General features: G+C 39.6%; 1 protein-coding gene and 1 pseudogene across 1 annotated transcript in view; one reads left to right on the forward strand and one right to left on the reverse strand.

The window, feature by feature from the left end:
* The window catches only part of LOC137235148 (glutamate receptor ionotropic, kainate 1-like), a 2828327-nt gene that overhangs the window by 2627489 nt on the left and 173149 nt on the right, over positions 1-27689 (reverse strand). The gene's annotated exons all lie outside the window — the stretch shown is intronic.
* LOC137235156 (uncharacterized) lies at positions 11390-13320 on the forward strand (annotated as a pseudogene).

The raw sequence follows: 27689 nt of genomic DNA on the forward strand, positions 1-27689 counted from the left end.
AAAGGAAATCTACTGCAATCGGTGTCACCGTAAGAAAACTGTATCCAATTGTTCGGAGACTAACCTACAAGTCTCGACCAAGTAACTACCCTAATTTCTATTGGTCTCCAGACCAACCTTCAAATTGATATACCCAATAATTAGAGTATAGTAATATATAAAAACAAAATTTAAAAAAATATATATAGATTTAATACTCGAGCAATTGTATGCGAGTTGATGTTCTTTTCAACAAAACAAAAGTATCGCTAATGTTCAAAACCAAACTCCGCCTCGCTTGTCAACCGAAGAAGTCTACCAAATAAAATGCGTACCTTATCAATGGTAAAATTGAGGGAAAATAATGATCTAGTCGCGATATGATTTATTCTTGGAAACGTTTATACTTTAAAGCAGTTATTATGTTCAACCTGTGTGTGTGATGCGTTGGGATTGGGGTGACCAATCATCCTATCCGTCTAAAGCATTGTCTATCTGCCCTCCTATAATATCTCCTTTCTTTTGTCCGACCGTCGGGATTTGAATCTCCCTCCGTGTTGGACAAACTCTGTTCCCCATATATGTTCGTAGGAAGCTACCTCATACTCATCTGGCCTTAACCCGCTGGTAGTAGCCGCTTCAATTGTGGAACCCCCTTTCATTACAAAGTCTAGCTCATGGATATCCATTTCTCCCTCAGAAAACCAGTGGCCGACCCGGATATTCCCAATTCCCGAAATCAACCTCATGAAAATCGTCACCTAAAACTAATTATCACTTCATATCAAAGAAATGTATCATTGTTGACACAGTTAAAGGCTTTTATTTTCGCCTAGTAAGAAATCGAGCACCGTGGTGTGATGGTAGCGTACTCCGCCTACCACCCCGTATGCCCTGAGCTCACACCCCGGGCAAAGCAACATCAAAATTTTAGAAATAAGGTTTTTCAATTAGAAGAAAATTTTTCTAAACGGGGTCGCCCCTCGGCAGTGTTTGGCAAGCGCTACGAGTGTATTTCTGCCATGAAAAGCTCTCAGTGAAAACTCATCTGCCTTGCAGATGCCGTTCGGATTCGGCATAAAACATGTAGGTCCCGTCCGGCCAATTTGTAGGGAAAATTAAAAGGAGCACGACGCAAATAGGAAGAGAAGCTCGGCCTAATTTCGGCATACATTGCGACTGCGGCAACAAATCAGAAAAAAAAAATTCGTACCCACTCTTCTATTGTTTAGGAAAACTATAAACCCATGAACCCTAAGCTAGTGCACCATAGTCATGCATCACCCCCTCGAAGATTGTAGTCAATCTTTAATCAGTCCCCCCCCCCCTTCTAACGCGTGACCAACCGATTCCTTTTTTCTCCGCCATGAAAATCCAGGTAGTAGCTCGGGTCCATCCACTCAAGATCGGCCTTCACTCCCATGACACCACCAACATGTATCCAATGCCCGTGTTCATCCGCGTTGACACCACCTATCGTCCAATCGTCCGTCTGTCTACATACCGATTTGATCACCCACATCCCGCCCCATCATCACACACGACCGTTTCGTTAAGCGATCCATTTCTCACATACAAATGCTTTATTCAAATATGTTTCGCTTCATTATAATTGCCATACATATTTCCTCGCTCTATACGTAACTTCCCTTAGCTTACTATCATACTTCATCCGTATGGCTCATTCAACAAAATTCATTAATATTTTTAATGGAATCTAAAACATATTGGTCAGTGCATTACACAAAAAAAAACTCGAATTCTCATATTCACTGCTCCTTTATCATCGCTGTATATCCAATTTAGCAATATCTCACTCGCCCACAACCGGCCCTTAATAAACCATATATATACATGTACTTACAAAATAATTGCTAGCAGTGCCTGCGCACTAAGCCCAATTGACATCAACTCTATCCATATATATATGTGCGTGTATAAAAAAACAAGTATAGTAAATGAAATGTGTATGAAAGTTGGTGTCTATATATGTATGTATATCTATATATAACAAAATAAATCTAATAAATTCACTATGTACGAATGCAGGAATTCATGTTTCATCGTACATTCGATATGAATTTCAATGGGTGATATACTTGCTTGTTAATGCTACTATTAATGCCAACGGCTTTGGCAATTATCCAAAGAACAAAATTCAAATGCTATTGTGTCCTCGTTATCAACTTATTTACTTTCGCACTCGGTATGCGATAGAGTTGCGATTGTCGACTGCGGTTCGCTTCGCTTGACTTAGCCTCAGCGTATTCATACCTACAATGGTTCGGAAGCGGAAGTCCCTAAAGCGCCTTGAGGATGAGCTCCTGAAGTTATCATGCTGATGCAAGCATGTGCACTAAATTCATCTAAACGAACTAAAATCACCACTTTAGCGATACTTTACACTCATAGATTCGAGCATTTCTTCTTTTTTTGCAACTTATAAATACTTGTGATTGAGTGTATGCCAGAAAATTGCATGAGGTTGCCTACATTCTCTGCAAGCTAAACGCTAAACCAGGCGCTTACATACGTATACTTTGGCTCAACCAGGGTCAAACCAAATCACTCATGCAATTGTCTGCTACACAGCCAATCTTCCTAGCTACTCTGTTTGCTTGCTTCGGCGCTCGCTGCCAACTCCGATTTCCCGATCATGCACCTTTACGTTGAGCGCTAGCGCGCCACCAGCTCAAATACTCGTTTTGAGCAAAACTGAGTAGTTCAACCCTCAACCAATTAAGCGCATCCAAAAGTATCTAATGCGCTCGCTTTCACGTCTGTAATCTGCGCTGATGGGGCGAATTCAGCAAGATTTCTGCAATGCTCTTGGCTATCAATGAGAGATTTGCTTGGCTAACAGAATCTATACCAGTGTGTCACGGCACACTGCTCTTCTTTGTGTGCTTTTCGCGCTATGGTAAATATCGTATAATAACTTTTCACTATAACTAAAATGTTCGTTCTTACGCTACGGTTATAACAATTAGCGCAGGGTAATGAACGTTTGTTCCTCGCGGCGATTTCACTCTTTGCTACCTTTGCGATGCTGCTCTGGCCTTTTGCCTGTTTCTCTCGCTTGCCGCTGATTTGGATGCTGATGCAGTGGCTCGTTGGGCATGTGTATGCGCTGCTTAAGGGTGGTGGCCACGTTGACGTGTGTGCTGTCCCCTTTTTTCTTTCCGCTTAATTTCGTAGCGTAATAACAGGGACATCCAACTGAAATATTGATGAGTTCGTTACACTTCATCTCTACTCTAATTTTAAGTCAAATAACTCACCTCATTTAGACGCTATTTGGAGAGAATATTCTTGGGTCAAAATTTTATGCTGCTTCTGCCGGCGGTTGTGGTTGAAAAGGCGGAAATAGGAGCAACGCAGTATTGGGTGCAATTTTTAGACAAAGCTAAAAACAGTCAAACAGCGAACGCACTCAAATTGCGTTCACCTGCAACAATCGATTTGCAAAGAAACAAATTTGACGGTGATGAAACGTGCTAAAGTTTTAAGGCGATTATTAAGCTCTCGCGTAACAGGGCGAGCTAATCGGCCTGGGATGATCCGTTGAGCTCGAGAAACGGGGAGCTGCTTCTGTGCGTGCTGGCTTACCAGAACTCGAACCCAAGGCCCTGGCTCATACCTTAAAGTCCTTGGCGTGGGAGATTCCGATGAGTCTTCCTCCCATGTCCGCTAGCTCGTATAAACACTCGTCGAGAACACCCCTCTAAGATATTGGGGGCTAGCTTAGCACTGAATTCCCTTGCTGCATCACTCTGTCTAAAACTCCTCCGATATACAAGTTGCCCTACTGCAAAAAATTTTGGCCTAGCGCGCGTGTTATATACCTTGCTACCCTTCTCATACGCGGACCTCAGGTACTTTTGTATTTTGTCGCGTAACAGTCTAGGCCGAATATCCTTCGGGGCTATCTCCACACTCGAGTCGGTCATTTCTCCGAGTGTGCGTAAAAGCGAATAAGTCTATCCGTGCTGTACCATGGTCTGCCCGAAAATGAACCGATACGGTTCGGTTTGTATGGCGTCATGCACCGCACTACGTATTGCGAATGCAGCTCGGGACAAGTGTGTGTCCCAAGATTTCTGGTAATTTTCAGCAATATAAGATCAGACGATAGCTAGTAGTGATCTGTTGATCCTTTCTGAGGCGTTAGCTTGCAGGGAATAGACAGCTGTCCTAACATGCTTAACACCATAACCTTTTTGGAAATCACTGCATGCGTCCGACATAAACTGTCGCCCATTGTCTGAATGGATTATCTCGGGCACTCCGAAAATATGAAATATATCTCTTTCCATGTATCGGATCACCTCCTTTGCCGTAGCATTCCTCATCGGCTTGACGAACAGAAATTTCGAATAATGATTTAACAGGACAAATACATAGCTGTTTCCGTCTCGAGATCGGGGATATGGTCCGCAGAAGTCCACGTAGGTCTTTGGAAAGGTCTTTCGGTCACCGTTTGTTTACCCATAAGAGGTCTGCTTATCACATTGGTCGCCTTACTGCGCTTACACACGTCACAATTACCCACGAAAGTTCTGACCAAAGCAACCATGCCTGGCCAGAAGTATCTCGCTCTCAAGCGGTTCACTGTCTTGGCTATGCCCCAGTGTACAGCCGATACACTGTTATATTATAGACCTTCCGGCACCAATACTTTCCAGGCCGACTCCTCAGCCTCGGCACCTGTTCTGAAACCATCTATTTTAAAAATTAACATTCCCCACTATCTTCGCGTCTGGCAGCCGATCCGCTTTGCTCTCTTTAGCCTTGAGCAAATCCTGGTAACTCTCCGACCGAAACTCAGCATCATCCAACGAAATGTCCGTCTCTCAAGCCCACTGCCATCGATTTCATCCATATAAACACGGCTCAATATATCTGGGACTACATTCCTTACTCCCTTGCGATGGACAATGTCGAAATCGAATGCCTGTAACTTTAAGCTCCAACGCGCCAGTCTTCCCGAGAGAGCCTTCTGCTGCATGAGCCATTTGAAGATCATGTGGTCCGTAATGATTGTAAATGGCATGCCGTCGATATAAGGCCTGAATTTCTTGACACTAGTCACTGCTGCCAGACACTCCAACTCCGTGATCGTGTAGTTTCCCTGGGTTGCATTCAACTTCTGCGAGATGTATGCTATAGGCCGCTCATTCTCTTCCTCATCTAGCTGAAAGAATACAGCTCCAATGCCCGTTGCAGAAGCGTCGAATTTTACGTAAAACAGTTTCGAGAGGTCAGGGTTGATGAGTATCTTTGGCGATGTCAATTCATTTTTGAGCTGTTTGAAGGCCGCGATGGCCTCGGTTGTCATCACAAATTCATTCCTCAATCCGTCAAACGCGCGGTTTTTGTGGCGAAGTTGCGTATAAATACCATCCGGTGAGGCCCAAGAATCATCTTAACTGTTTAGTAGTCTTTGGTATCGGAAAGTCCAACATGGCTTGTAGTTTTGACGGGTCCGTTCTCAACTAACCTTAGCCGATTATGAACCCCAAGTAATTGATCTCCTTTTGGCAAAACTTAGATTTCAACAGGTTAATCGTTAGGCCGGCTTTCGATAAGCATTCCGCCACTTCCGAAAGATGTTGCATGTGCGTTCCAAAATCTGGTTAGCACACAAGAAGATCGTCAGTGTAGACGAACACGTTGCACAGCCCGAACGGCATCACTTTGAAGTGATAAAGCGGCCGCCCGGGGACTGTGAATGCCGTCTTCTCTCGCGCCTCCTTGGCCCGAGGGATTTGCCAAAACGCATCCTTCAAATCAATTCCGGTTATATAAAATGTGTCTTTCAAACGACTTAAGATACCCTCGACGTGCTGAGTAGGATACGCGTCCTTTTTGGTGCGCTCGTTCAGCTTTCGCATGCCTTCACATAGCCTGTTCTTTCCTGGCTTTTGGATCAAAACGATTGGCGAACTAGACGCGCTGTCACTCTCTTCGATTATTCCGAGCTTTATCATGCGATCTATTTCCTCATAAGCTAGCTTTTGTTTCACGGGTGACAGCGGGTAATAGCGCTGTTTAACCGGAATGGTCTCGTCATACACCTCTATGACATGCTCCATTAGGCTGGTTTTTCCTAGGCCCAGCTCGGAGGACGATGGAAACAACGACTTCACGCGATCCAGCTCCTGAACCTGCTCATGAGTCAGCTCCACCATTCCCGCCTTATCCACGCTTAACTTCGACACTACGCCTCCCAAAAATATATACCCAAATACAACTCTTGTTTTAGTCTCGGAACCAGAAACAAGTCGAGGTATGCTGTCTTGTCACGCCACTTCAGTTTCATCCTTACTTTTCCTACTATCGCTTGTCCTTTCCCATCGGCTGTCTTTATCTTTTCGTCAACCTATTTGAAATTGTCCCTCTTCAAACGGCCTAAAGCAGGACCCCCTAAGCAGCTTACTGAGGCTCCGCTGTCCAATAATCCCATTATGAATATGTCTCCGACTAGAACTTCAGCGTATGGTCTCCGGTCTCCTTCACTTCTTACTATTGTTGCTGCTATCGCCCGTTTCATGGGTTTCCTTTCTTCATCCCTTTCTCGCAGTCTCTTGATCTTCTTTCATTTCCTTCTGCTTCTTTCTGTGCTGTACTCGTCTTCCGCCTTGGTTTCGATTCCGAATATCCTTCTGCGAAACTCCCGGTATTTCCTTTCCCTCTCCTGTAGCATCTTGATTGGCGTCTGTGCGGATGTGGGTTCACGTTTTGTGTTCGCTTTTTCAGTATGCTTTTGATTATTGTTTGTTTTCCGGGGCTCTCTTGTCCTGGCACGATGACCTGGTGTTTCCGCCAGGAGAACAGTTTTCCTGTCCGCACTTCTCGCATACCATAAACCTGGGCCCTGCCTTATTGCATTTATAGCATACCAGTCCGTGGAATTGAGAGTCGCAACCATGGTCGACAGTTCTGGGTTTAGTCGTCGTGCCCAATGATTTACCGGGGCCTTCGTTTCGGGTAATTTCACGCACCTTCCTTTCAAATGCTTCAACCGCGGCTCCTTCGCTGACGTCTCTGAACTCGTCGGCGCGTGCTAGGTCTAATACATCGACATCCCTCCTTTTTGTAAATTTCTGATCGTACTCGGCGAAATGTTTTTAGGCGCGCCTGCATTCTGACTTCAGTTCGCTGAGTGTAGTGATGTTGCATCCGAACACTAGATTCTTTATCCTCGGCTTCAGATTCCTACGCATCAAGTTAACAGGCTCAGCTCCGGCAACTTCATCTTCATGGTCAGCTCCATTCCTCTCACGACCGTATAGAAATCATCGAAGGGCTCTCGTATATCTTGCTTTCTTTCGTTCATGGCCTACAGAATCTCTTCGTCACAATCTGCTTTACGGAAGTGATCCAGCAGTGCCTCCCTGGGGTTGTCGAAACCATCTCCTTCCTCTCCGGACCTCTCTTCCATATACATCCAGGATAGCTCTGCTCAACCGCAAGTGAAAGTTAAAGTACAGGCCTCCCGGTGAGATTCTGTGTCGCCTCTGTAGGGTTTCCACTCTAAATAAAAATCGTTCAATTGGGATGGACTTAGAACTACCATCGAATTTGAGTCCCCAGTCCGTAATAATTTTAAACTTGTATTTGTCCTTATCTGAATTGATGGATTTTAGTTGAAGAGAAGAATGCGGTTTGGTCAGAGGCTGTTTGTTCCTCCTCTGTTTCATCTTTCTAGTCCTCAGCGGCAGCGGCAGCAGGGTCGATAACCCTTCTCTGATCCTGCGCGGTTGCCTGCACATGCTTGCGACTACTTTCTACTTTAGAAACACGCTCTACTAAACCCTTAACGTCTTTTGGAACCGTGTTCATGCATCCTGTATCACATCTGTGGTGGCACGATTGACATCCATTTGATATTGTATAAACATAATTTCAAATTTGGCTAGCAATTCTCCCCTTACTTTTTATATCGCGCTCGCTCCCTGTGAAGTGACATTCCCTAAAGAGGTTAATCTCCGTCCCTATCGCGAATCTGCGGCCTCGAGCTCTCCTTCCACCGTGGATATTTGTTCTGCATCCGTGGACTTCGGAGAAGCTTGCCTGCCCTTTTTACCTCCCTTTTTAGCCATCGCGATTTGACAACTTCTACTATCTGACCATATTTTGGTTAATGCGCCAAAATGGCAACCTCTTTCCCTTCGCGGAAGAACTAAAAGGAAATCTACTGCAATCTGTGGCACCGCAAAAAAAACTGTATCCAATTGTTCGGAGACTAATCTGCAAGTCTCGAGCAAGTAACTACCCTAATGTCGATTGGTCTCCAGACCAACAGTCAAATTGATATACCCAATAATTAGAGTATAGTAATATATAAAAATAAAATTTAAAAAAATATATATATATTTTTAATACTCGAGCACTTGTATGCGCGTAGATGTTCTTTTCAACAAAACAGAAGTATCGCTAATGTTCAAAACCAAACTCCGCCTCGCTTGTCAATCGAAGGAGCTTACCAATTAAAATGCTTACCTTACCAATGGTAAAGTTGAGGAAAAATAATGATCTAGTCGCGATATGATTTATTCTTGGAAACTTTTATAATTTAAAGCAATTATTATGTTCAACCTGTGTGTGTGATGCGTTGGGATTGGGGTGACCAATCTTCCTATCCGTCTAAAGTCATTGCCTATCTGCCCTCCTATAATATCTTCTTTCTATTGTCCGACCGATGGGATTAGAATCTCCCTCCATGTTGGACAAACTCTGTTCCCCCATATGTTCCTCGGAAGCTACCTCATACTCATCTGGCCTTAACCCGCTGGTAGTAGCCGCTTCACTTATGGAACCCCCTTTCATTACAAAGTCTACCTCATGTATATCCATTTCTCCCTCAGAGAAAGTGGCCGACCCGGATATTCCCTATTCCCGAAATCAACCTCATGAAAATCGTCACCTAAAACAAATCATCAGTAGCTGATCCAAATTCATATCAAAGAAATGTATCATTGTTGACACAGTTAAAGGCTTTCATTATCGCCTATTAAGATATCAACAACCCCCCTTTTAACTATCTACCTCTGTCTGAAATATAACTAACTTATAATACTTGACTGTGGACACAAGCTGTCCAAAAAAAAAATTTGTTGGAATTCCCCCTGTTTTGAGGGCCCTACGTTGGGCGCCATTTTCTTATTGTTACCCTGGTCATGCGGCATGAATGACATTACCTTGCGGTCCGCTTGGGTACGCCTGCGTATTCGCGACTGAGCTCGCCGGACTGGGGTGGTGTTTTGCAGACCACTGAATTTGCATTGCGACTGCGGCAACAAATCAGAAACTCGTACCCGCTCTTCTGTTGTTTAGGAAAACTATAAAACCATGACCCCTAAGCTAGTGCACACAGTCATGAAACACCCCCTCGAACATTGTAGTCAATCTTTAGTCAGCCCCCCCCCCCCCCTTCTAACGCGTGTCCAACCGATTCCTTTGTTCTCCGCCATCAAAATCCAGGTAGTAGCTCGGGTCCATCCTCTCAAGATCGGCCTTCACTCCCATGACGCCGCCAACATGTATCCATGGCCCGTGTTCATCCGCGTTGACAGCACCTATCGTCCCATCGTCCGTCTGTCTACATACCGATTTGATCACCCACATCCCGCCTCATCATCACACACGACCGTTTCATTTAGAGATCCATTTCTCACATACAAATGCTTTATTCAAATATGTTTCGCTTCATTAAAATTACCATACCTATTTCCTCGCTCTATACGTAACTTCCCTTAGCATACTATCATACTTCATCCGTATGGCTCATTCAACAAAATGTATGGAATCTAAAACATATTGGTCAGTGCATTACAAAAAAAAAACTCGAATTCTCACATTCACTGCTCCTTTATCATCGCTGTATATCCAATTTAGCAACATCTCACTCGCCCACAACCGGCCCTTAATAAACCATATATATACATGTACTTACAAAATAATTGCTCTCAGTTGACATCAACTCTATCCATATATGTATGTGCGTGTATAAAAAAACAAGTCTAGTAAATGAAATGTGTATGAAAGTTGGTGTCTATATATGTATGTATATCTATGTATAACAAAATAAGTCTAATAAATGCACTATGTACGAATGCAGGAATTCATGTTTCATCGTACATTCGATATGAATTTCAATGGGTGATCTACTTGCTTGTTAATGCTACTATTAATGCCAACGGGTTTGGCAATTATCCAAAGAACAAAATTCAAATGCTATTGTGTCCTCGGTATCAAGTTATTTACTTTCGCACTCGGTATGCGATAGAGTGGCGATTGCCGATTGCGGTTCGCTTCGCTTGACTTAGCCTGTGCGTATTCATACCTACACCACGGGTTCGGAAGCGGAAGTCCCTAAGGCGCCTAGAGGATGAGCTCCTGAAGTTATCATAGTGATGTCAGCATGTGCACTAAATTCATCTAAACGAACCAAAATCACCACTTTAGCGATTCTTTGCACTCACAGATTCGAGCATTTCTTCTTTTTCTTTGAAACTTATAAATACTTGCGATTGAGTGTATGCCAGAAAATTCCTCGAGTTTGTCTACATTTTCTGCAAGCTAAACGCTAAACCAGGCGCTTACATACGTATACTTTGGGTCAACCAGGCTCAAACTAAATCGATCATGCAATTGTCTGCTACCCAGCTAATCTTCCTAGCTACTCCGCTTGCTTGCTTCGGCGTTCTCTGCCAACTCCGATTTCCTGATCATGCAACTTTACGTTGAGCGCTAGCGCGCCACCAGCTCAAATACTCGTTTTGAGCAAAACTGAGTAGCTGAACCCTCAACCAATTAAGCGCATCCAAAAATATCTAATGCGCTCGCTTTCACGTCTGTACTCTGCGCAGATGGAGCGAATCCAGCAAGATTTCTGCAATGCTCTTGGCTATCAATCAGAGACTTGCTCAGCTAACAGAATTTTTCCAGTGTGTCACGGGACACTGCTCTTCTTTGCGCGCTATGGTAAATATCGTATAATAACTATACATCCACTTCTCACTATAACGAAAATGTTCGCCCTTACGCTTCGGTTGTAACAATTAGCACAGGGTAATGAGCGTTTAACCTCGCGGCGATTTTACTCTTTGCTACCTTTACGACGCTGCTCTGACCTTTTGCCTGTTTCTCTCGCTTGCCGCTGATGTGGATGCTGATGCAGTGGCTCGTTGAGTATGTGTATGCGCTGCTTAAGTGTGGCTGCCACGTTGATGCGTGTGCTGTCCCCTTTTTTCTTTTCGCTTAATAACAGGGACATCCAACACTGCATCTCTACCCTTATTTTAAGTCAAATAACTCACCTCGTTTAGAAGCTATTTGGAGAGAATATACTTGGGTCAAAATTTTATGCTACTTCTGCCGGCAGTTGTGGTTGAAAGGCGGAAATATGAGCAACACAGTATTGGGTGCGATTTTTGAGACAACGCTCAAAACAGTCAAACAGCGAACGCACTCAAATTGCGTTCACCTGCAACAATCGATTTGCAAACACAGTCAGACTGCGTTCGCGAGTATAGAAACAAATTTGACGGTGATGAAACGTGCTAAAGTTTTAAGGCGAGTATTAAGCTCCCGCGTAACGGTACATATACTAGTTTCCACATTCGATTGTTCTTATATCATATTCGCATGAGCTTGAGATACACGCGAGCACGTTAGTATGTGCATTAGGTGTATGACATTTTTCTAACACCTATTTTACATGGCACCACGTGATAGTGAAAAAATAATAACTGCGTTTTTATTTTTTCATTTTATTGCAAAAATTTCACGCAGAAACCAAAAATAAAATTTGAATGCAAATTCCACACATTTGCCAAATGAACTTATTTGTGCCTTTTTTCTTGTTTGTTTTGCTTTGCTCGTCCTTCGTATTTTATTTGTATTTCTGCACAACACATAACGGTTATTAGAGCAAATGGCTTATGAAATAATCAAAGCGCTTGTCATCAACTTTCCAATTACATATAGTTTGCTTTTGGTCTCTTAGCATTCGAGGTGTCTTGTTTAATAATGTCTTTTAAAAAAAATAAAAAAAAATAACTGAACCATCTTTAAAAAATCCAAGAATAAAAGAAGAGACATCAATAACATTGAAAAAGCCTTAAGTGAACTGTGCAAGATTCCAAAACAGACCGTTATAATAGGAAGGTATAATGAATTAGCGAAAACGGAAATATTAAAAAAGAAAAGATGCCAGATTATTACAAATGAAATGATTGATTTGTGGTCTAAACTAAACTTTGAAAGCATAAGAAGTACATTTATAGAACGGAAAATAACAAACATATGAAATGATTATTTAAAATTTCTAAAATATCCAGGTGGAAGAAATGTCATAATGAGGTTCGACAAGTTATGTGATATAACTAATTTAAAAGGTATTTGGCTAACTACTGAGGACAAAGATTTATATCAACTTCAAATATCTACGAATGGAGAAGTTGGGTACACGACAGCTAAAGCTCTTGATGTGCATTCCTCCAAAGCTGCTCTTTTAAACAAACTGATAATGAAGAAAATGTTAAAAGCACCTTGTCTATTAGTGGAAGTGAACTCGACAGTTCTACATCAACCGAAACTATCCAGCAATCACACAGCCCATCTGCTGCTGAATATCGAGCTCCTTCAAGAATCAAACAAGTGAATTGTTCAACAAAAGCGGCAGTGGCAATGGTTACAAAAGCCACTGTTAGCACCAAAAATGCCACTAAAATATGTAATTAGTTGGCAAAAGAAGGAGTTGATTTAGCAACACCGTCACAATCTGGTATTTACAAAGCATCGATAAAAGCAGCGCAACGTTTGGAGGAAAACTATAAAACTGTTTTAAGAGATGATATTTGGTGTGTTCATTTTGATGGCAAGAAATTTGGGAAAAAAGAAGTGCGGGCCGTTGTGTTGATAAATGAAACAAAAGAAGTAAGGATAGCGGTCATGGTTCTTGAAAACGGAAAAAGTTTGAAAATTTTTGAAGGTACCTATTCAATAATATATTTTTAAAGCTTTAATTCATTTTCTATACATTTTGAAGCAATTAAGAATGTCCTGGATAAATTTCAACTGTGGAATTCCATCAAAATAATAGTTTGTGATACAACAAACGTTAATACCGGAAAAAATAATGGAGCTGTAAAGTCACTACAGACTTGTTTTGAGAAAAAAGGTTTGTCGCCGTAGCAGTATATTGGTTGCCAGCATCACGTGCTAGATTTAATTTTGAATCTTGTAATGGATGAGTTACTTGTTGGAAAGTTAATATCGCCAAACATCTCTTATGATATTTTTTCCGAATTGATAATTACTACGACATTCTGAAACAAAACTACAAACAAACCGGAGATAAATTAGAAATAAAATCTACAAAATGGCGTGATGATATGCAGTTTTTATATGAACTAGGGCAAGGTGTTAAACACTATGAGATAAACAACATATTTCCATACATAAAATTCAAAGTTCTTCCATCGCTCAGCAACGCTCGCTAGAATTCAAGAGCTATTCTTGGGATTTTAACGTTCATTCTCATTCCTGAACACAGAATAAAACTTTTGCGAATTCATATGCAGTGCATGGTATGACGTATGGTTTTCTGATCATCGTTTCCAAATAAATGATTTTGAAAGTTTGGAAAAATTCGTCAAGCAATTTAAAACTGCTCATAAGTGTTTTATTAAACACTGGGTCATTTCGAATTTAAAGCGAATTAATATCTGCGCTGAAAAAGCTATTAAAGTCATACAGGAAATATACCCTAATTGTAAATCTGATTCTAGTTTAAATCTTAAATGTATCTCATCTAATATGAAATAAAATAAATAAATAACTACAAATTTATAAACAATTATTATTTAACAACATGAACATTCCGCTGTTCTAAATGAAAATTTGTGTTCTTCTTGCTTGCAGATAACATTAAAATTTTATTTTTTGTTTCTGCGTGAAGTTTTTGCAATAAAATGAAAAAAAAACAGTTATCATTTTATCACTATGCCTCATCATGTGGCACCACAAAATATTAATGCGCATGCAACCATATGTATAAATATTACTTATTTCTGTTCAGTTTTCACTTTTGATTCACACAAAAGCGAATTTTAAACTTATTTGGAAAAATTATGAAATTTTGACTATAATTTTTTTTTCTTTTTTTTAACACATTGTCGTCTCGTTATTCACTAATATACCAACAAATATGACCTCCAAAATAATAATGCAAAAATGGGATGAAATAAAGGAATATACGAATATACCTAAGAGCAAGTTTCACAATATTTTAGAGTTCTGCCTAAAAGACAACAATTATTTCGTGCACAACAACAACATATATACACAAACATATGGAATGCCTATGGGCAACCCCCTTTCCCCAACCATTGCCAATATAATAATGGATGACGCGCTTTCACACACTTTTATTGAATTACAGAAAGAACACAACATACAAATAAAGTTCCTAGTCAAATATGTAGATGATATTTTCGCCATCATCCCAAGAAAAGACACAAATACTATATTAGATGTGTTAAATAAATATCATAATCGACTAAAGTTTCCGATCGAAAAAGAAGAAAACAACAACATCCCCTATCTAGACACACGGATACGCAGGCTCAATAACAAACTAATATTGGATTGGTATTCGAAACCAACCTCTTCTGGGCGCCTCATAAACTTTATATCCTCACAGCCTTTCAAATACAAAATAAATACGGCGAAGAACTTTATAGACAAAATATTATCTATCAGCCATCAAAGTTTTCATGACGCAAATATTAGGAAAATTAAATTGACGCTTAAAAAGAATAATTATCCAGGCCATATCATATCAAATTTAATAAATCAGAAACAAATGGAAATAGAAAATATAGCCCAAAAAACACAGTCTTCAGATACAAATAACCAGACAAAGCGATACTTCAGTGTCACTTACATTCCTAGGCTCACAGAAAATTTCACACATGACTTGACAAAAACATCAAACACAAACACTGCGCTAGCATACAGGTCAAACTGCACTTTGGCAACGTGCTTTACAAAAACAAAAACACCCATAGATCTCCAACAACGTAGCAATGTAGTTTACGAAATTCATTGTAAAGGGAATAAAGAAGATAGCTGCAATAAGGTCTGCATTGGGACCACAAAGCGGGCGATCGGCACGCGGGTAGCTGAGCACGAAGCAGATATACGTAAACAAAAACAAAGCACAGCATGCAATAGAAAACAAACACACAGCTGATTTTGAAAACATAAAAATAATAGACACCGAAAGGAGAGAAAAAGCGCGTTACACTTTAGAAAGCCTAAGAATTTTGCAGAAAAGAGGAAACATAATAAACAAAAAAGAAGATACAGACAATATCGCCGCCGCGTACCTATTATGTTTGTAATTTAATTTTTAGTATGACAAGTTTACCGCATGTAGGTGGTATCGATTTTTTGTACTTTATTAACTTTCCGCAATTTTTTAATATTCAAATGTTTTAAATGTTTTAGTAAAAATTGTGTTTTTCGTTAATTTTCCATCATTGTAAGTAAGAAAAATTTTTGTGCAATCAATATTTATTTGCAATATTTTAAATTTCAAATCTATGTGTATCTGATTGTGTTCTTTGTTGTTTTATTAAATAAATACAGTGTCACGCTCCTGAAGATGCCAAGGAAATTTGGCGAAACGTCGAGCTGAAAGGTGGAATAATCTTTATTCTTATTTTTATTTGCACCCAACACAACAGATCTGCGTAGCTTAAAATATACATAAATATTATCCAAACAGATCGGAAGAAAATCATATACATTTCAATTTAGTTCAACCTTTTTCTGTTATTTTTCTATAATACTTTTGGTAATTTTAATGATTCGTTCGTTTTTATATATTTTAACCATATAATTCTTTTTGTCTCTGCAAATTGTGTTTTGCATTTTATATTATTTCACGACGCTCTAATCTCCGAAATCTTTCTTTAATTTTACTTTTAATCCGGGTGGGATTTAGCTTAACCGTATAATCCCGGTTGAGCCCCAATTATGTGTATAATAATGATTATATTTTATTGAATATTTAGTTACACATTTTGCTACAAAGAATATTTAGTAACATATTTTATTACAAAGAAACGATTTCAATATCTAAATGCTTTAGAAAATTTTACAAACTGAAACGCAATTATATAGATGCCCCCCTTTTATAGATTCACATCATTCGTTACATTATAAAATATAAAACCTACTATGTTAAAATACTAAGGTATTATGCTCAGTAGATTCGTTGCCTTTCTGTCCGAAGAGTATGATCCTACATATATGAGACAGCAAGAAATCATTGGGCGCTTTAGCGTACACAAGGGTTGGTCAATCGTTTAGTGATAATTTTCTAAATGCAACGGTTGGGACTGAACGTAAAATTAGGTAAGGTTAGGTTTAACTGGCCGGTTCATGAAAACTTCACATAGGCAGAATACCAGTTGGTTTAACGGCTAAGCTGAAAAACCCTATCAAAAATTAGGACCTATGCTATAAAATAACTCTGCAAATACTAAAGGCTTTCTAGGACTTTCGCCACTTGCTGCGTCTAGATATGGCAGACGTATCACTCCTAATAGGTGGAGTCTTATGAAACAACTGCACAGGCACAAAACGTGAGCGACTGTTTCCTCCACCAACCCGCACTTCCTACATCTGCTATCATTGGCCAAGCCTAACCGATAATCGAGATTTGTATCAAATGTGATACATTTCATTTTTGTGAGGTCATAACTTTCGTTAAATAAAGTTTATCTACCCCATTCTTCGTGACTTTTTTATCTTGCTACTGCTGTTATTTTCAAACATGTTTAGAAAAAATTTAACAAGTAGGCCCTGAGAAAATCAAAAACTTCATAATTCAAGCTATGTATCATTTTTGATAGATGCGGTATTTCATATGTGTTTTTGCTATGTTGCTTACCGTTCGGGACGCGTTTTGCGAAAATTTCTTTGTGCTTCGGTTATTGTGGTGGTTTCTCAGTTTTTGCAAAATATTTAGTGAATATTAATAAAAAATAATGTCGAGTGCAAAGTTTTTAACCTTGAAGAACTACTAAGTGAAGTACTAAATGAAAGTGAAGAAGATGATGATGTTTCTGGCTCTGGTGCAGAAATAGAAAGCCGTTCTTCCAAAAGCACTTTACCGGACTCGGGTGATAATTTTGACAATAATTGGATGGTGATCCATTATATAATTCAAAATAGAGGCCCTAGAAACGAACTATCTGCCACGTTACTTTCGAAAATTCAATCGAAAAGCAATGATGATAGAGATGCTGGTTCATCCAAGGAACCAAAAATTGTTACGCCAAAAACAAACCGTGCAAAGTGTCAAAGTTGCTATTATTTTGGAGGAAATAAAAATAAATGGACATCACCATTCTGCTACTTATGTAACAAACCATGTTGTAATGATAAACATAATGAAAATATTTGCGTAGAATGTATTAGTAATATTTAGAATTGTCAAAATTTAAAAAAATAATTTCAATAAAAGAGTAAACAATAATAATAGTATACTTTTTCTCTATAAATTTCAGTCTGTATTATATATGATACATAGCCCGAACTATGAATCTTTTTTAATGCTCGATCTACGGCTAAAGGAATAAGACGAGAGAAGGTAGTGTACAGTCAGAATACCCGTCATGAGTCTACAGTCCTCTCTTTTTAATGGTAGAAGCAACTTTGTAAGTCTAAGGTTAAAATACCTCCACAATTTTACAAGACCCAAGCAAGCTTCAATGGATGCGCCGATTTTAGCTAGTTCATCTGCTTTTTCATTCCCATCTATTCCCATATGCCCGGGATAGATGTATGGTTCTCCGTGTCCCGATTCTTTTCAGGGATTTCTTACACTCTAACACAATTTAAAATTCTGTGCTATGGAAGATTATTGCCTTAATTGCTGATTGGCTGTCAACATAAACGCTGCCACGCCTGCAGTTCAAGCTATTTTCTTCAAGTATTTGCCTGGCAACCTTGAGCCCCGTCGAAGCGCAGACAGAGAATGAGGAAGTCTGTCAACTTACTTAGCATAAAATTTTTTCATCAGTGTCATTTTTCGTTCTGATCTATTATTGTCGTTTATCTTATATTTATACTTCGTAGGTGCACCGCAGCCACCTTCGACAGCACGGAAAAGAGCTGCCTATATACCACTATGTCTGACTTTGGTTTCCCCGAAAAACATATACGGCTATGCAAAATGGCGTTGAACAACAACAACAGGTCAGTTAGTTCGAAAGGACCTCTCCGAACGGTCGAAACTAAACGAAGATTTCCTTAATTTGATGCAGGGAAAATTTTACTACCTGCAGAAAATTTTACTGCCCATGAACAATATTCTACAAAAACGTGCAATGACTGGCGTATGCTGATGACATTGTTATTATCAGCCTAAACAGCCGCGCCGTAAGTTCTGCTTACTTCAAATAGAAAAAAAGCGGAAAAGGTGGGTTTGATGGTAACAGAGGACAAAACGAAGTACCTGCTGTCATCGAACAAAGAGTCAGCGCATTTGAGCCTCGGCAACCACGCCACTGTTGTCAGCCATAATATCAAAATAATAAAAGACTTAGTTTGGAACCAGCATTAACACAAACAGCCACATTCGCTATGAAATCACTATTGCCAACAAAATGCTACGCGTTTGAAAATCATGCTGTACAAGCCACTTATCGTACCTGTCCTGATATATGGTCCAAAAGCATGATGCAGACATCAACATAGTTCAGCGAATAAAAACGCAGCGGCTAGGCCATGTTATGCAATAAAAGGTGATATTCCGGCTAAGAAAGTATTTTTATCGGAACCCATCTATGGAAGCAGATTAAGAGGTGCGGTCTCCACTCCGCTGGCAGGACCAGGTGGAAAACTATGTACATTCCATTTAGTTAGTTTAAGATAAAACATTTGCGCAATACACAACGTCTCCCAGTTGCCCTAAATGCTATGTTTTAACCAAACTTATTATAGGACACCATGGAAACAACCTAAGATTTTACTTCGAATACGACACTCTGGTGAATTGCCTAGTAGTTCGTATAGTAAGTCCTTTTTATGAGATTAAGGACCAAATCTCTTCGTTCATTCTTTTCGTTGAATCTCGGTCCCAAATGGACCATCAGGTTAAAATCAAAAGTCTGAAAAGTATCTATTGTGTAATACCTTTGTACATGTACACTCTAAAGCGAAAATCGTTAATTTACTACCATAATGATAGGAAACACTTTAACCAATATAAATGTGTAATATTAAAAATCTTTATTTTTACAAATTTTTTGTTGAATTTGACGGAAAAAAATGTGTAATAGTTTGGACACTGTATGCCTAAAATTCTACGCACCAGTTGCTTATACTTACACCCTAAAAGCGCGATTTTAAACACTAAGGTCGCGATTCTAAACACTAAGAGCGCCATTTTAAACAATAAATGTTTTAAAATATGTTAATATACTTCATGTACGCTTGTAGCGAAAAATTCGCAAGAAGCCATCGAACAACTGAATTTGTGGTACACATTTTGGAAACAAATTGGAACTCAGTTCCCTATACACATATAATTGCAAATGATAAATCCTTAATTTGCAGAACTGCTTTGCACACACTTTACACACAAATATTTCCAATATATTTGTTAAGCTTATTCACTTTTTGAAAATTTACAGTTAACTGAAGCAAAATACGATAGTAAGTGACCGAAGTTTACACATTGTTGTGTGAAATTACAAAGCGTGTATACCTTTGCACTCTTCTTGCGTAAAACTACGTACTTTTCGGGTGTAAAACAAAATATTACACGTTCTTTTATAGTAATATCATCCATTTTTTTATTTTCATCATGAATACGTACAAAAAATGGGCATTATTACACAAAAAATTATTTCAACAAGAATTTACCCCCATTTTAATCTGAATTTCATTCAAAAGTTTTAGAGTGTATGACATTAGCTTACTTTTGATTCGAGATCCAGCTTGTGAGACCGATGAAACTTTATCGGAAAGTAAAAATTTTAAAAACAGTTTCCAAAATGGGCAAGAAAGACCAATATTGCCCATTAAATAAATGAACTTAACATGTTTTTTATTTGCATTTTTTTTAACGGACTGTACCACAAAAAACATGAATCAAATTGAAAATTATAGCATACTACTTCTGTTAACTTATTTCGCAAACAAGTTGATTTTTTGTTATATATTTGTGCTCAACATTTTCGAAATAAAAAGCAAATTTTCATTTCTCAGGAAAACAAAAGAAACAAAATGAATTTAGGTCGGAACTTTACAATTGTCTAGCGGAAATGCAATAAACCTTCAGGCACCAAGATAGAACAGATTGCACATCTAGATAAAAACAGCGATCAACACAAAAAATCCCTATATTCGGAAGACCCAAAAAACTGAGGGTATGTCACATATGCGCCAATTAAATTTTCATCTTTTACATAGTATTTACCCGCTGATTAGTGGACATAATAGTAAATCGAGTATACAGTTCGGTAGGTAATGAATTGGGGAGTTCGGAGGTACCCATAAATTCTCAACTTTAGATTTTTGAGCTAGCTCCCTTTTGACCTAGGTGTGCGATATAACCATCGCAGTGGGTCTTACGCATCAAGACACTTTCCAGAGTGAGTTGTCGTGTGCCTGACCACTCCAATGCACGCGATACACATTGCTGAGTCGACGGGTTTAATGTCCCAATGTCTCAATCGCATTTGGCATAACTTTACATATGGGACACTTGTGGCACACCTAGCTTAACAATGTGTGATCGTATTGCAAGCGACACACTTATGAATGTCGTTCCAAATAAAATTAACAATTAAGCATTTTATGTATTATTAAAGCTATAGTGTTGCATGCGGCACACTTATGAATATTGTTCCAAATACAATTAGCAAGTAAGCATTTTGGTATTAGTGAATAGAATTAAGGATTTAGACTGTAAACATATAAAAGCTGGTGATGAGCCAAAAGAAATTATTCTTGACTTTAGACTTAAACCAGGTGTTTCTTTTTTCTTGAATCAAGTCGGGTATTTTAATGCTTGAATAAATGCGGCTGGAGAGCTAAGATAATACTCAATCCAATCCTTATCCTTGGACTATGTCCTTTACAGGAGAGCTAAGATTATATCAAATCCAATATTTATCCTAGGACCAGGTTCTTTACAGAGTCAACGAGTAAAATAAATTCCAAGTATTTTGCGTGCCTTTACACCAGGGTTGTCCTGGAATTCCTTGAGAAAGGAATAAATCAACGTGCCAAGCGAGAAGTTTATTTGAAAGAAGTTCTTTAATAAAAGGTGCAAAGCTAGACTTTTTTCTGCTAAGTCCACTGTTTCGTTAACAATTTACGAAAACTGGTCACGCCGCAAGGTGTCGCAGTACCGCTCTACTACTACTAAGTACCCGCTGCTGCTCGCGCCCCACGGCGCACCAGCTCCTACCCATAACTACAATCTCCGTAGCACAGTAGGTAGCAATGCTCCCCCTCTTTCCGGCACTAACACAGGGAAAAAGATTCTTAGTCCCAACTAACTGCTCACCGTCTGCCAGCCCAGAATATATATGCTTGCGACATCTGCCTAATGAAGTTCCTGTCTTGGATTGTGACAGTTTCTTTGAAATTCTGGTCTCAGCAACTTGGAGTTCTTCGAACCAATTTGCAGGCTGCAAACCTAACTACACCGGGTGCTTCGATGCTTACCCAAGTAGCCCTAGTCCCAGTGCCACAACAGCACTTGCGAACTGGCCTCTCTCAACCTAGGGGAAGTCATGTCTACCCGTTGCACTCCCGAATACTGCAATTAAATTGAAATGGGTTATGGGGGAAGATTACGGGGATAGTTGATTTAATGAAGCGGCACACAACATGTACATTACTGCAATCCAAGAGACGAAATTCATGCCAAGATTTGGTTTCCAGACCTGCTCTGCATATACATCCACAGAAAGGATCACGAGAGTGGAAATGGAGCCGGACTCGCACTCATCACCCATCACTCAGTGCAATATAATCTGTGTGATTCCGACATCGGCCGTAGGAATAGTGTCCTGGAACGTCAGGGCATATCTTCTATCCGATTTCAATGGCCTCCATGGTCTGTGGCATTCTGATTCACAAGCGGACTTCAGGGGTGAGATGTTGGCGGACCAACTAGAAGAAATGACGCTCTGGACGGTGGGAGACACCCCACCCCCATGGTAGATAATAGTTCGTCATACATTTCCATCGCAAGCGCAGAACTTGTTATCTGTGTCAACTGGCAGCCGATGGTAACATTGGCATCCGCCCACCTACTTATCATGCTTTCAACAAGATCATCGAATCTGCGTCGGTTCGTTTTATTCCCGCTGGAAGAGTCCCGGAAATTTGGGCACATTTTCCAGCAGAGGCCGCAACTCTTGCGAGAGAACTTGATCTTATAAGACAACACGATCCTTGCGACCCCCAAATAAGGGACATAATTCAACGCATCTGACTGCTTGTGGATGAACAAAAGCGGGCGAAAAAGGAGGAGCACTTAAAAAATTGTAACCTCTCTGCTGGTGTGGAAAAGCTTTGGTCTTCCTATCGAGCCCGACTAAGCTCAACGACAAAACATCCATCGCCTTCGGAGATAAAGTGCTGTGTGATGCGAAAAAATGCGCGAGCGCTTTCTGCCGACAATGTGCAATGAATTCTACGTTGATAAAGACAGACGGCGGACGAAAAAAAGAGCACACAAGTATGAACACACCGCGTCCCCATTCCATCACCGCCAAAGAGGTGGAAGATGTCTTCATTGATGGTAAACCATCTGAAGAAATAGAGCCAGACGGCATAGCCATGGCGATGCTTAAAAAACTTGGCAAGGAGGGTTGTCTTCAACCTGTCCTCGTCCACTTTTCTCATCTCCGAAAAATGGAAATGGCCAGGGTAGTTCCGCTATTAAAGCCTTAACCGAACCGCCAAAGAGCTGGAAGATGTTTTCATTCATGCTAAATCATCTAAAGCAATAGGGCCAGACGTCATAGCCATGTCGATGCTTAAAAAACTAGGCAAAGAGGGATGTCCTAAACCTGTCCTCGTCTACCTTTGTCATCTCCGCTATTAAAGATTTCACTGAGCTGCTAGTAAATTAATACAAAACAGCATTAAAGCAAGCAACAACACATACATGTAACATGAAAGCAAGCAACCATACATGCAAGTTCTCAGCAGTTTAGAGGGAAGAAGGAAGGGAAACAGTCACATCAAAAATCAACTAAGAGCGAAGATGGCATTACACACAAGTATATATGTATAAATAGCAAAATAAGCTACTATTAGATACAACTGCACGAGAAGGCTGACCGTGCAAAATTTAGACCCTAAGTACTAGATATAGGCGAACGAGACAACTAAAAGCAGCACAAAAAAAAAAAAAAAAAACAACTGTAAGGCGCTATAAACTCCGAAGAGATTTAAGGTCGGCCTTCTCTTCCAATTTACGTCGGGCTCCTTTTAAATTTTTTACAAATTGGCAGGACTGGACCTACATGTTTATGGCGACGCCGAACGGCATCTGTAAGGCAGAGGAGTTCTCCCTGGGAAGGTTTTCATGGCAGAAATACACTCGGATTGCTTGCCAAATCACTGCCGAGGGACATTGTCCGAGGTGTGAACCCAGGATCTTCGGTGTGCTAGGTGGACCACGTTACCACCACACTACGGCGGCCGCCCGTTGTCCGTTTCTCAAATACATTTTCCCATTTCCCATATAAAGTTGAGGCAGTAAAAACAACAGCAACAATCAAGATTTTTTAAAACTGAAAGTAATGAGCAGACCAATGGCATTGAAACTAGTAAATATTACATACATATCCATGATTGACAAATTAAGTAATTGTGAATGTGTTTGCACTACTGAAGATATGTGGTCAACTAAGCACAGCAGTTTTTTGACTAACCACTGGCTGGATGACTCCCTTCGAAGAAAACCTGTTGCTTTGGCATGTAATAGGTTTTGCGGACTACACATATTTGACGGTATTCACGATGCAATAATTCAAACGGCCTAAAAAACATAACATTGTTGCAACTATTACTGATAATGGATCAAATTTCGTCAAAGCTTTTGAAGAGTTTGGTTTTAATACAATATAAGGTTCATCGACGGTACTGAAAATGATCACGCTGCAGATGTTGCATATTGGAACTGGAAGACCTGTCCACAAATTTTTACCAGAAAACAATGCTGAGGCTATTAGATACGGCACCCACACCCTTAATTTACTGGCTACTACTGATGTGCTAAGAATTTTGAAGAGCGATACCACATTTGAAAAGCATCAGAAAATAAGTTCCTGAAATTTTTTTATTATTTATGTGCTTAAAGCGAGACAGCTATGTGGTAGACCAAACCCCACGGTGTCAAACACTAATGTAATTATATGATCAGTGGCCCAATTATCGTCTCCATGTTGCTAACATCAGCACTTCGTATTCGAAAAATTGGTAGAAAATTAGAATGTAATCGGATGTTTCAATCACAAGTTATTACCTTGATCTTATATAGAATCTATCTGTGCTCCAACCATTTCAAGGATAATGTCATCCGGTTTTGTGGCAAGTCCACCTTGCATTCCACTATTGTTCTATACCAAGCACAAATATTTCGCTGTGACATGTTCTAATGCTAGGGCTCATCAGATACATAATACAATTCCACAATTTTAATACAAGTATTAGGGGATGTGAACAACCCTGCTTCACTATTAAAGGTCTGTGTTCAGCATCTCCAACACATCATGATCAAAAATGTCCGCTCGCTATGAATAGCTACACCGACGTCGTCCATAAGATCAAAATGTCCCTTCACTGTGAATAACTACAACGACGTTATCTGTAAGGTTGTGTTGAAGACATTATCCAATTTGCGGACTAAGTCCATACATGCATGTATGTATGGAGTACTCGCTATGGACCAAGCGAGTAATCAGGGTAATCCATGGAGTACCCGCAGGCCAATAAACATCGTGTAGTGATTACAATCGTTAAAACGATCAATGATCGGCTTACAATATGTTCGTGTGGAAATATGAGTTGTTCCATTGCTGCATTACAGTGGAGTAGAATGGTAAGTACTCCAGTATGATATAAGTGGACCACATGATCCAACAATTTTTGCAGGGTGTGTAATTTTTGTTTTTATAAATTTTAGTTTATTGTGCTGGTGGCTTCGAGAGAAAGGAGAAAGATGAAGAAATTTCTTCGCACTTCTGGTAAGCAATATATTGAACATGTGTTTATCTATTTTGTGGTGTTCAGTACGAAATTAATATCACAGTTTTAGGTTCTAGTAACCCAATTGAAAGTGACTGAAGGGGAATTTAATCTTATAAGTAATCCAAAGATTCGCATATCTGTTGTCTAGAAGTATTTTGGTCAAGTGCAGGGCGATTCTGCGAAATGCAAATCGTACGGAAAAAATGCAAAACATTTGGAAATACAACCAATTTGTTAAATCACTTGAAGCGGTCACATCCAACGTTGATGGAAATGTCTTCATCAACAGCTCTTATAGAATCCTTTTTGAACCTAATAACAACAACATAAGGAAGTCTCAGTATGTAGATAAGCGAAAAAATCAACTGGATTTTACTTTGATTATAATGATTGTCACAGATATGCAACCCTTTAGGATTGTCGAAGATAACGGATTAAGATCTTTTACACAATGCTTGGATCCTCGGTACGTTTTACCTGAACGAGTAACATTAAGAAACACACTTTTAACAAATATATAAAATCAATACTTGTTGCGTAACCGCTGTTCGTGGGCGAGAAGTCATGGCGGGCCAGGCTTGCTGTCGTTGGTCGTGGTTCTTGCCCCAAATTCTCACTCACAGCTACACAGACAAAATAAAAGAAGGTTCATGCCTGTGATTGTGGACAGGAAAAAGGAAAGATAAAGCGGGAGGAAACAGTCCTGTCAGTTGGAACCGACCCACCCCTTTAGTCCGCAACCCGCGAACTGCCTTTGAATGCTACAAGGATCCGACAGTTGAAGTAGCATTCCCTAATACTGACAGTAGTCCGTCTGTCCTAGCGTCAAGTCATGTCCGTCAGTCAGTCTTTGGATCAAACGCCTAAGTAATAACCATTATCCTGGAGAAAAACACCCACTCCAAAATATGGTAAATTTAGCCCATCATGTTGCAAAGTAATCAACCTAGATGTTTCGACTTTATTTTCATCAGGTTTTATTTATCAACAAACGAAATTCTGCTTAACTCTAATAAAATGGCGTTAATTTCTTCTACTCCGTAGTTAACTTAAATAATACAAGATTATGTAAAGAATTAAATTAGTGGCAAGATTCTTATCTCATGCTATATATCGACAAATGGCTAGCTTCAATTATTTATATCGTCGTAAAAAGAAAAAAAAAGGCAAAGAAAGAAAGATATTTAGTAAGCAACCTCAGGCTTTGGCTTTGATTGCTATTCCAATTAATGAAAACAAGAAAAACTAAACCAAAGGATTCGCTGAAGGAAAGAAATTTGCAAATTCAAAAAAAAAAAAAAAAATTTTCTTCAGGATAAAATAGTAATAATAAAATTAAACTAAAAACTTTAGAAAAAATTAAATTATGAATTAAATTCGTAAAAGCAAATTATTCAAAATTAATTGATGTGCAATAACCGACAGAAATTATATGTAAAAAAAATATGGCATGTAATAAAAAATTTAGCTTCAAAAAAAAAGAAATTCACATGAGTTTACGTACATACGTATAGGTTAGGTTAGGTTGAACTGGCCGATCCATGAGGACTTCACATAGACTGATTGAACAAACTGAAAAGGACTTAAGCCACTTGCTGCTTCTGGATCTGACAGCTGTATCACTCCTAATAGCTGAAGTCTTAGCCTGCAGGGCACGAGCACAGATCGTGCTCGATCCTTTCCTCCTCCAACCCACACTTCCTACATCTGCTATCACTGACCAAGCCTAATTTAAAGACATGTGGCGCCAGAAGGCAGTGTCCAGTCAGAATACCCGTCTTGAGTCTACAGTCCTCTATTTTTAATGATAGCAGCAACTTTGTTAGTCTAAGGTTGTAAGACCTACACATAATATTCGAAACTTTACAGCCCCGCCTTGAACCCGCGCCTTTCCCGCTTTGTCGATCATGTGCACCTCTCGCCCTCGCTTAATCTCGCCCAGTCTAATGGGGACATCTACGGAGCAAGCTTCAAGGGATGCGCCCTTTTTAGCTAGTTAATCCGCTTAAACGTACATACGTATGCACATATATAAAATTCTCAATATGGTGTCTAAAAATTATCATCACTCACCTGTTAAGTGGCGCACAGTGTACTTCTAGCAGCCTTTGATATTTCTCACTTTTAGTTACTATCCGCTCTCCATCGCCTCAATTTCGGTGCACAGAATTTATACATATGTTCATATGTACCTGTATACTTGTATTCCCATATGTACGTGCATATTTATGTACCAACATATGACTATACAAATGTACGAATGCATGTACATACGCTGCAATGCGAATATATTCACCGGCATATACAGCCGTTAGTTGACCGCTAGGTAAAATTCCTTTACTGAAAGCTAAATTGATTTTTTGCCCTTTCATCATAATTATTCAGTCTTGAGAATTTGAAGA

Source organism: Eurosta solidaginis, chromosome X, assembly GCF_040869045.1.
Source record: "Eurosta solidaginis isolate ZX-2024a chromosome X, ASM4086904v1, whole genome shotgun sequence".
NCBI classification, from domain to species: domain Eukaryota; kingdom Metazoa; phylum Arthropoda; class Insecta; order Diptera; family Tephritidae; genus Eurosta; species Eurosta solidaginis.